The 8498-nt window shown below is 45.6% G+C and overlaps 1 pseudogene; it reads right to left on the bottom strand.

Moving 5' to 3' along the window:
- Positions 1-408: 408 nt before the first annotated feature.
- Positions 409-526, bottom strand: LOC126261316 (5S ribosomal RNA; annotated as a pseudogene).
- Between the last annotated feature and the right edge of the window lie 7972 nt (positions 527-8498).

Here is an 8498-nt window from a genome sequence, read left to right as displayed (position 1 = left end):
CCTAAATCTTGATAACGTACCATTGTAGCAGCTATAAGCGATATAACAACAACGCCAGCCATTTATTGTCTTAAATAGGCGCTGCCAACTGCAGCTTCGTATTCTGCCTGTTTACATGTCTGTATCTGAATGCACATGCCAATACCAGTTTCCTTGGTGCTTCCGTGTAAATGTTATCATTTAGTTAATCATACCTTCTGGACACAGCACTCAGTCTTCAGGCCACAAGTGGCCCACCGGGACCATCCGACCGCCGTGTCATCCTCATCTAAGGATGCGGATACGAGGGGCATGTGGTCAGCACAACGCTCTCCCGGTCGTTACGATGGTTTTCTTTGACCGGAGCCGCTACTATTCGGTCGAGTAGCTCCTCAATTGGCATCACGAGGCTGAGTGCACCCCGAAAAATGGCAACAGTGCGTGGCGACCCGGATAGTCACCCATCTAAGTGATGGCCACGCCCTACAGCGCTTAACTTCGGTGATCTGACGGGAACCGGTGTATCCACTGCGGCAAGGCCCTTGCCTCTGTGCACAGGGTGTCAATAATTATAGTTCCAGTTTCAAAATGGTTCAAATGGCTCTGAGCACTATGGGACTCAACTGCTGAGGTCATTAGTCCCCTAGAACTTAGAACTAGTTAAACCTAACTAACCTAAGGACATCACAAACATCCATGCCCGAGGCAGGATTCGAACCTGCGTCCGTAGCGGTCTTGCGGTTCCAGACTGCAGCGCCTTTAACCGCACGGCCACTTCGGCCGGCCCAGTTTCAAAAAGATGTAGAAAGAGAACTACTGCTCAAAATGACGGGAAATGTGAAAGAATGTTATTGAAAGACGGCGAAATGTTACGGAAGAAACTTTAACGAAAAATTAACCAATACATGGTGCTGTAGCAGTCCAAACATATATGGGGCTGGCTACAAATGACAGGTGAATCGTAATACGATGGCTACAGTTTGAGCTGCAGATTAGACCATTCGTACTGTTTAATGTGAGTGACTGGGCAAGTTCTGGCATTGTTAGTTGGGTAAGCCCATCCGCAACAGCAAGGTCGTACCACGTCGGATTGGAAGAATCGGTTTTTACTATCCTGAGGCCACAAACCGCATGAAGAGCAAAATGCCATCAGTTTATAATTGTCGTGAGGCAGCCATAAAACTTGTTAAATATGCTGCCACCGTTTTCTGTCCGGTGAAATCGAGAAACAGCATGTTCCACAACGGATCGGAGTGTCTTAGGGGTTACGCTCAGAATGCGTTGTGCAACGCGTCTCTTCGAATCAGCTAGGTTTGTTATTAAAGCAACGAGCACAACATCTTTCAGATAACCCCACAGCCAGAAGTCACACCGATTAACATCAGCTGATGTGGACGGCCACGTTGTAGTGAAATGACGGTTGATAACTCTAGAATTTCCGAAACGCCTCTGCAGGCGCCGCTTTACTGGCTGTACATTGTGCGGAGGAACATCGTCGGACGCTGTGGCCGAGCGGTTCTAGGCGCTTCAATCCGGAACCGCGCAACTGCTACGGTCGCAGGTTCGAATCCTGCCTCGGGCATGGATGTGTGTGATGTCCTTAGGTTAGTTAGGTTTAAGTAGTTCTACGTCTAGGGGACTGATGACCTCAGATGTTTAGTCCTATAGTGCTTAGAGCAATTTGAACCATTTAAGGAGCACCATGCTGCATAATGATGATCCTACTGACACATTCACGCCGTTGAAGGGATGGAATGACGTTGGTGGGCCAAAGACTCTCATATCGTTTACTAGCGACGGTGCAGGTAACAGAACTCACAGGACTCGTCTTCTCGAAAAAATACTGCCCTACGATAAACGATGCCGTCAACCAGCATCATTCAGTCACCTTTGCAGAATGAATTGGTACCGGTTGATGCGCGTGCGGATTTTCCGTTGCCCATGTTCTGCGGTCTTTCTTATTGACATGTGTTTGAAGATGGAAGTGGGTTTCGTCTGTCCACAGAATGTTCCATGGCCATTTATTGTCCACAACGATGCGAGCAAGATATTTCAGAGCAGTTCATTAGGAAGTATCTCGCGAACGTGGGTGATTTTGTATGGACAGCAGTGCAGGATATTTTGTAAGATTTTATTCACCGTGCTCGCAGGCATATCCAACCTTTGGGCAGTTCTTCATGCATTGCATGTATGTACAGTACCGCTCGTCCCCTTCTGCAGTGCTGTGGCCTCGTCTTCTACTGTGTCCGATCGTTTTCCTCCCTCTGCCACACTGCACTTCCAAAGAATCTGTCTTTCCGTGTTTTGAAATCATTTTCTCCAGAGCCTCAGCAGACATCGGATCATTTCCTTTTTTTCTTACCCTTAAGCGTCCGGAATCTCTGCAGGGCTACTGGCGCACAATCACTGTTCTTGTAACAGAGCTTTACCAGAAACGCGCGATCCTTCACTGAGACAGTCATGTTAGGCTTCTCGGAGACAAACCAAGGAACACCCGTGCGCCGTGCATCTCTGTTGCATATTCTACATCTACATGGATACTCTGCAAATCACATTTAAGTGCCTGGCAGAGAGTTCATCGAACCACCTTTACAATTCTCTAATATTCCAACCTCGTATAGCGCGTGGAAAGACCTATATCTTTCCGTACGAGCTCTGATTTCCCTTATTTTATCGTGGTGATCGTTCCTCCCATACAGGTCGGCGTCAACAAAATATTTTCGGATTCGGAGGAAAAAGCTGGTGATTGGAATTTCGTGAGAAGATTCCGTCGAAACGAAAAAGGGCCTTTCTTTTAATGATTTCCAGCCCAAATCCTGTATCATTTCTGTGACACTCTCTCCCATATTTCGCGATAATACAAAACGTGTTGCCTTTCTTTGAACTTTTTCGATGTACTCCGTCATTCCTGTGTGGTAAAGTTCCCACACCGTGCAGCACTATTCTAAAAGAGGACGGACAAGCGTAGTGTAGGCAGTCTCCTTAGTAGGTCTGTTACATTTTCTAAGCGTCCTGCCAATAAAACGCAATCTTTGGTTAGCGTTCCCCGCAACATTTTTTATGTGTTCAATACTCTAACGGTGTGAGCGCAATCTGTTGGTCGAAACTTCGTTAATTTTTTTCTATGACGTTTCCTTTTGTGTCAATAATATGCTGTTCGAATTTGGCCTTATAATAAGCTGCAGTTCTCTTTGTACTGCGTTTGAAACTGTAACTACGTACACCCTGTATAACGCATTTTTTTGCCCATTGAAAACTAATCCTTATTTATCTTAACCTACTGGAGCTGTCCATCTGTTGCGTTTCTGGCAGTCATTAAAGACGGAGTAGATCAGAAATGTGTATTACTGCCATCAAATTGATTCAGCTCGCTACACTGTTTGAACATGTGGCTTTTGAATACGACTGGAAACACTGTTTTCCAATTTTGAACAGTATTAATGGTTCAAATGGCTCAAATGGCTCTGAGCACTATGGGACTTAACATCTATGGTCATCAGTCCCCTAGAACTTAGAACTACTTAAACCTAACTAACCTAAGGACAGCACACAACACCCAGTCATCACGGGGCAGAGAAAATCCCTGACCCCGTCGGGAATCGAACCCGGGAACCCGGGCGCGGGAAGCGAGAACGCTACCGCAAGACCACGAGCTGCGGACTGAACAGTATTAATGTTCCACAGTAGTACATGAACTTTTTCCCAGCAGTGTGTTGCACGAAGCACAAGATAAAAAAAATGCGTACTTCCATTCAGTGGATGAGTTTCTGTGGCGACGCCACCAGACGGGGAATACGCAGCAGAGAAGCGGCCTTTGCCCCGGACAACAAGAGCGTTCGTGCTGTCAGAGAGGTGTTTAATGCTGACAGGACAGCAGTGTTTTGATGCCGCAGGCTACATACTCTGCAGCCGTGTTTTACACTGGCGAGTGCAGCGCAACTCGAAACCGAGAAGACAAGGCCGGCTGCCGAGACGCGCTGACGCCCCTCCGTCGCCGGCGTTGTTTACTTTCTCGTGGCGGGAGGCCACTTCTCTGGCTGCTCTGGTTCTCAGTTTCACCGTGTTGAGTAGCCGTCTCGGCCGAGGGCCAAGTAGGATTCCGATCAGAAGGCCTCGTTCCAGATCACACGTATACGATTCACTGATTCTCAGCAAAAGCTGAGCCTGCACTGCTCTGCATAACGTGACCAAATTGTCAAATAACTACACCCACCTGTTGTGGAATAAACCTAGATAGTTGCGCAGTCTCGCTGGATCACCATCTGAAAATTCTGATGTAGGATTTATCCTTAAAATGAATAGCTGGAATCTTCTTTTTTAAGTTGAAAAATGAAAGTTTACCAATCTGTAATCACGTCTTTAAGATCCTATCGGTGACGACAAGGCCTTTTAGAGTCTCTCATGTTTACAAACAGTTATTTAGTACGGACATATGTGGAGCTTAATAGTTTTTATCTCGTCACGAAGTAAAGGAGCACATCATGCAGATGAAGTGTTCAAAGGTTGTTTCACACGTCATTAAACAGAAAAAACCCACAGAAGCGTTATTACAGTTACAAATATTATTCAAATGATTCAAATCACACATTTTGATGTCTGTTGCTCATAATTATGAAATATGTTTTCTCAACTTGTATGAAACGGAAGAAGAGGGAACACAAACAGTTCCTCAGGCTGGTCTAGAACGCAATCTAGCTAACCCGAAGCAATATCACACGAAGATTAAGAGCAGAACGAACAGAATGACACTGAACAGAATGAACGAGACTGCAGAGTCACTGACTGAAAATGTCGCGAGCCTTAGCCTTATAAACACTCATTCCAGGCTATTAATGAACTTTGTTAATTTGTAAAAGTTTAAAAATTCCGTAAGTTAGAAAGTTCATCCTTTATTAGCTGTTGATTTTGTCATTCTACTTTGCATCTATATTATTTATTAATATCAGCATATATATTAAAATATGCAGCACTAATTTATGCTTTCGCAGTTAGGTATCACGGGTTTATGACCATGGGATTCATTTCGGATACTGAAATTTTGTTACTGAAATCTCAGTAATTTTTAGTTAGGGATTCTTGCTCATTAATATCGGTGTCAATTGATTCAGAAAAAGCAAGCGACGAAAAGTATCTCAACATATCCCGGTAATTTTCAGTGGTTTTGCTATAATTAGCGCTGAAAGTCTAGACCAGGTGAAATCTTTAATTGACAATATCTTTTAAGCTAAGAAAGTTTGAGTTAATGAAATACTTTACCGAAAAGAGGAAAAATAGCTCTTTAATTTCGAGGTGGTCTTTCTTTCTGAATTTACCTATTAGCTCATAAGATTTTCGGTATGGTAAGATGTACAAAATTTTATAAGTGAAATAATCTTTGATCGCCATCGTTTCTGACGAGACTAATTAGATCATTGCAATCAGAACAAAAAACTGAATCATCTGAATAGTAAAGTTTTGTGGGTGGGCATTTGTTTCTACAATCACGGTAATTTGCACAGTATGTGATTAAAATAGGAACTTCAACATCGGAATTTTGAAAAGAAAATAGCGAAAATTAGATACATACCTTAATGCCAGAAATATATAACTCGTATAATTTCTTTAGGTATGTACTCTCAACTCAGATAATTGTCGAGCCATCCAACATGTACGTGAAGTGGAGACCATGGAAAAGAAACAGGAGACAATTTGTATATTATGTCTCGTCTACAGCAAGGTCATTAAAGAAGGAAACACAAGATTGGATTGGACAAATACGGTGTATGAACTTGTCCGTGGTCTTTTAAAAGGAACTAGTCCAGAATTACCTTAAATAATTTAGTGCAACTAGGGAATATGAAGATCTTTGTAAATACAGCATCCATAGACCTAGTTTCTGCCATGTTCTTCTAATCATTGTCCTATTGCAAGTAGAGGTTTTCGAAGATGTTTGACTTTCTTCTCTCTCTCTCTCTCTCTCTCTCTCTCTCTCTCCTTACATGACTTCCACACACCTCCACGCTTAGCTACCTACTTCTTGTAATGGTGATCGATTAACTACCTTCACTACAAATTTCTACCATGTGCAGAGTGATTGAGCTAAGCTGACTAACTCAGATATTTTCGGAAACGTTTACGATATCGTAGTTCTGTTTTCACACAGATACATTGTGAGAAATTCCTGACTAAACTACATACTGTATAGTCTCTTTTTATAGCTGTGGTTGCCTGCTGAATTTTTATGCTGTTCTCAACACAGGTTGAGAACTGTCATACATATTACTCGATCCACTTTTCCTCTTCGCTGACGCAAGTTGGAAAAAATTATTCAAATGGCTCTAAGCACTACGGGACTTAACATCTGAGGTCATCAGTCCCCTAGACTAGGAACTACTTAAACCTAACTTAAGGACATCACACACATCTATGCCGGAAGCAGGATTCGAACCTGCGACCGTAGTAGCAGCGCGGTTCCTGACTGAAGCGCCTAGAACCACTCGGCCACAACGGCCGGCGCAAGTTGGAACCCTCTGCTGCTAGAGAGACCCGAACTGTAGCGTGTAACGTGACGAAGTGTAACTAACTATGTCGGTGCATGAGAGTCCTCAGGAAACTGAAAAAAAGATTTACATCAGCATGACAATACCAGATCACAAACTAGCGCTGCGACATCTGCAGCAATCCGACGTCTTGGGCACATCGTCATCGATCACACTCCATACAGTAGCTACTTGACCCCACCCAATTTTCATCTGCTTCCGTAACTTAAAAAAACACCTTAGAGAACTTCACTTTGAAAATTATGACAGGGTGGCTCTGTAAACAAATCGAATATTCTACACTGACGATATCAAGAAACCGGTCTCACGTTGGGAGAAATATGCTTATCGCCAGGGTGACTATGTTGACAAATACACTCCTGGAAATTGAAATAAGAACACCGTGAATTCATTGTCCCAGGAAGGGGAAACTTTATTGACACATTCCTGGGGTCAGATACATCACATGATCACACTGACAGAACCACAGGCACATAGACACAGGCAACAGAGCATGCACAATGTCGGCACTAGTACAGTGTATATCCACCTTTCGCAGCAATGCAGGCTGCTATTCTCCCATGGAGACGATCGTAGAGATGTTGGATGTAGTCCTGTGGAACGGCTTGCCATGCCATTTCCACCTGGCGCCTCAGTTGGACCAGCGTTCGTGCTGGACGTGCAGACCGCGTGAGACGACGCTTCATCCAGTCCCAAACATGCTCAATGGGGGACAGATCCGGAGATCTTGCTGGCCAGGGTAGTTGACTTACACCTTCTAGAGCACGTTGGGTGGCACGGGATACATGCGGACGTGCATTGTCCTGTTGGAACAGCAAGTTCCCTTGCCGGTCTAGGAATGGTAGAACGATGGATTCGATGACGGTTTGGATGTACCGTGCACTATTCAGTGTCCCCTCGACGATCACCAGTGGTGTACGGTCAGTGTAGGAGATCGCTCCCCACACCATGATGCCGGGTGTTGGCCCTGTGTGCCTCGGTCGTATGCAGTCCTGATTGTGGCGCTCACCTGCACGGCGCCAATCACGCATACGACCATCATTGGCACCAAGGCAGAAGCGACTCTCATCGCTGAAGACGACACGTCTCCATTCGTCCCTCCATTCACGCCTGTCGCGACACCACTGGAGGCGGGCTGCACGATGTTGGGGCGTGAGCGGAAGACGGCCTAACGGTGTGCGGGACCGTAGCCCAGCTTCATGGAGACGGTTGCGAATGGTCCTCGCCGATACCCCAGGAGCAACAGTGTCCCTAATTTGCTGGGAAGTGGCGGTGCGGTCCCCTACGGCACTGCGTAGGATCCTACGGTCTTGGCGTGCATCCGTGCGTCGCTGCGGTCCGGTCCCAGGTCGACGGGCACGTGCACGTTCCGCCGACCACTTGCGACAACATCGATGTACTGTGGAGACCTCACGCCCCACGTGTTGAGCAATTCGGCGGTACGTCCACCCGGCCTCCCGCATGCTCACTATACGCCCTCGCTCAAAGTCCGTCAACTGCACATACGGTTCACGTCCACGCTGTCGCGGCATGCTACCAGTGTTAAAGACTGCGATGGAGCTCCGTATGCCACGGCAAACTGGCTGACACTGACGGCGGCGGTGCACAAATAATGCGCAGCTAGCGCCATTCGACGGCCAACACCGCGGTTCCTGGTGTGTCCGCTGTGCCGTGCGTGTGATCATTGCTTGTACAGCCCTCTCGCAGTGTCCGGAGCAAGTATGGTGGGTCTGACACACCGGTGTCAATGTGTTCTTTTTTCCATTTCCAGGAGTGTACGTATGCCGACGTGAAGAATAAGGATGTAGATTGACAATAAAGTTTGTTTTATTTTAAAGGCTTTAAGAGTTTTTACACAAAAATTGAGAGACATTATTTTTCAGCACGCCCTCGTATACTAATTACAGAGATATCGGTATTAACTTTTTTTTCACGTGGAACAGCAGTGGTTTCTGCTGCTGGTATCGGTTACAAAGGAGG

Source organism: Schistocerca nitens, chromosome 5 (assembly GCF_023898315.1).
Source record: "Schistocerca nitens isolate TAMUIC-IGC-003100 chromosome 5, iqSchNite1.1, whole genome shotgun sequence".
Classification (NCBI taxonomy): Eukaryota; Metazoa; Arthropoda; class Insecta; order Orthoptera; family Acrididae; genus Schistocerca; species Schistocerca nitens.
Note: the sequence above shows the minus strand (reverse complement) of the source record. Positions and strands in the feature narration are given on the sequence as shown.